At 50.1% G+C, this 3,172-nt stretch overlaps 1 pseudogene; it reads left to right on the forward strand.

The window, feature by feature from the left end:
• Positions 1-933: 933 nt before the first annotated feature.
• On the forward strand, positions 934-2,772 carry LOC113926661 (annotated as a pseudogene).
• Positions 2,773-3,172: the final 400 nt, after the last annotated feature.

Raw genomic sequence — 3,172 nt, forward strand, 5'->3', positions numbered from 1 at the left:
TGTCATTGAAATGGATTTCATTAGGTCTGACCATCTTACCATTGGACGATGATGAAATTTATCACTTTTCTTTTTCCCTTGTCTCTAAAATGCCAAAAATGTAATTTTTAAAAGTGTTCTGAAGGCACCCCAAACATATTTCACTGATCTTCTTTACCCTGAAAGTTAAACACATATGCAGGGCATACATGTCTGTGGATGTTCCAGTTGGCTCCTCTCTCAGTCCCTTGACACTTGGACTCATTTGGTCCAATCTTTCAGGAGGTGCTGCGTTCAGGGAAGTACAGTCCTTCTGAATCTGCTGTACTTGCTTTTTAGAAGGACGTAAATGGGGCTGGAGATTATATCCAATGGCAACTGGCTACCTCCTGTAGCAGCCAGGAGCTTTTCCCTGTCTATGCCATTCCATCCCTACGCTCTTTCTCAACCTCCTCCCACTCTTCCTCTCCACCCACCTGCTCCATCACTCTGCAGCTGTCTCTGCTCTCTTCCAGATAACCACCGAGTCAGCTTTTGTATTTTCTACACCTCCTACATTCCAGGGATTCCATTACATGAAATCTAAGTAGAGTCTGGTGATATCATGAGAGCAGAGGGAGAGCAGAGAACATGGGCAAAATCAGGTCACTTATACTTTAATAATTTAATCCCATCAGAATTACAATTTTTTTTTTTGTAGGATAGGGTCCATACTTCCATTTGTAATTACGATTTTGGTGGTGCAAGGAACCTTAGGATCAGATAGTCTACTTTTGTAATTCTGTAGGTGAGGAAATAACAGAAGCCCGAATAGATGTGCCTTGCCTGTGGTCACACCATTTGTGAATGCCATGGTTAAGCCAGATCTTCTGCCTGGGGGGTCAGGATATCTTCTAGTATTCTGTGCTGTGTAAACACCTCATTTGATGGTTAGCACATTGCCTCTTGTGAGATATGTATGAGGTGAATGTGAGAACAAACAAAAAGAGATGTGATTTAGTTATTACACTTAAAGTCGAGGATCCTTCTCCTAACCACACCAGAGGGAGTAGCAAAAGAAGGTGAGTCTGTCAGTCTGCTTATGCTGTTTTAGTTAAATTTTGTTACAGACTACCTGGGGGGTCTAGTATTCTATTTCAGTGATATAATGAACCTTTAAAATGAAGGTAAATACATCCCACCCCACCCCAAATGGCTTTTTAAATTTCTATTGACTATGTTTTTTTTTTTAAGATTTTATTTATTTATTTGACAGAGAAAGACACACAGAGAGAGGGAACACAAACAGGCGGAGTGGGAGAGGGAGAAGCAGGCTCCCCGCTGAGCAGGGAGCCCGATGGGGGGCTCGATCCCAGGACCCTGGAACCATGACCTGAGCTGAAGGCAGATGCTTAACGACTGAGCCACCCACGCGCCCCTATTGACTATGCTTTAATAATAATAAAAATAGTAACAAGAATACTAGTAGCTACCATTACTGGTTGCATTCTATGTGCCCAGCCTCCCACTTCCGGTGGGCTTGCGAGCACGGAGGGGCGCGGGCTGGCGGCCGGCTGCTGGGGGTGCCGGGATAGGCTGGGCGCACAGCGCTGTCCAGGTCCAGACGGTGCCAGTGGGCCCTCCGTCCCACCGGCACCATAGGCAGTTGTCACACAGTGGGGCCCAACGAGGCGCTGGTGGTTTCAGGGGGCCGTTGTGTTTCTGACTTATAAACAGTACAAGTTTGGCGGCTGGGCCTGGGCCTGGTGGAGTATCTCTGACACTCAGAGACTATCTCTGGAAGTCATGACCCTCCTGTGTCGCTGTGAGAATATTGAGACATCGGAGGGGGTCCCGCTATTTGTAACAGGGGTTGCACAGGTGAAGATCATGACGGAGAAGGAGCTCCTGGCAGTGGCCTGCGAGCAGTTTCTGGGCAAGAACGTGGAGGACATCAAGAACATCATCCTGCAGACCCTGTAGGGGCACCTGCGCTCCATCCTTGGGACCCCGACTGTGGAGTGGATTTATCAGGACTGAGACCAGTTTGCCAAGCTGGTGCGGGAGGTAGCGGTCCCTGACATCCGCTGCGTGGGCATTGAGATCCTCAGCTTCACCATCAAGGACGTGTATGACAAAGCGGACTATCTGAGCTCCTTGGGCAAGACGCAGACTGCCGTGGTACAGAGAGATGTGGACACTGGGGTGGCTGAGGCCGAGCGGGATGCAGGCGTCCGGGAAGCAGAGTGCAGGAAGATGCTGGATGTGAAGTTCATGGCAGACACCAAGATCGCCGACTCCAAGCGAGCCTTCAAGCTGCAGAAGTCAGCTTTTAATGAGGAGGTCAACATCAAGACCGCCGAGACCCAGCTGGCCTATGAGCTGCAGGGGGCCTGGGAGCAGCAGAAGGTCCGGCAGGAAGAGATTGAGATCGAGGTTGTACAGCGCAAGAAGCAGGTCGCCGTGGAGGTGCAGGAGATCGTTTGCACCGACAAGGAGCTCACTGCCACGGTGTGCCGCCCTGCCAAGACCGAGGCCCACCGCCCACAGCAGATCACCAAGGGTGAAAAGGTGAAACAGGTCCTCTTAGCACAGGCAGAGGCTGAGAAGACCCGCAGACTCGGGGAGGTGGAGGCAGCGGTCATCCAGGCGACGGGCACGGCAGACGCTGAGCGAATGAAGCTCAAGGCCAATTTGAACAAAACACTTTTCTGCCTTCAAGGAGACTGTACTCCAGTGGGGAAAACAGACAAACAAATTAACAATTGCAAATCAACGGTTGTGTGGCAAGAAAGTGTTTTCCTAGAGGCATAAAAGTGATACCTGGGGTGCCATAGAGGACATCAAACCCAGTGGGAGTGGAGATGGTCAGGGAATGCTTGCAGGGCAGCAGGGCGTTGAGCGAATATTTAAGCAGGAAGAGATGTCAATTAGAGGAACCGTATGTGTGAGGGTGTGGAACACGATGAACTCAAGGGGTGGTGAGTAATTCAGGTAGACTGGAGGGAGGGGACCATGTGGGGCTCAGCAGGCAGGCTCTCTGGGGCCAGGTCCTGCAGGGCATCTGGACCATGTTGAGTGGTTTGGAATTGATCTCCAGTGCCATGGGAAGTCACTGCTGAATTTTTATCAGTGAAATGACATAGTCAGAGATGGTGTGGGGCATGTACTTGTGTTGGATGGGATATGGAGGGTAGAAAGGCAAGATGGGGCA

Source organism: Zalophus californianus, chromosome 4 (assembly GCF_009762305.2).
Source record: "Zalophus californianus isolate mZalCal1 chromosome 4, mZalCal1.pri.v2, whole genome shotgun sequence".
In the NCBI taxonomy this organism is placed as follows: domain Eukaryota; kingdom Metazoa; phylum Chordata; class Mammalia; order Carnivora; family Otariidae; genus Zalophus; species Zalophus californianus.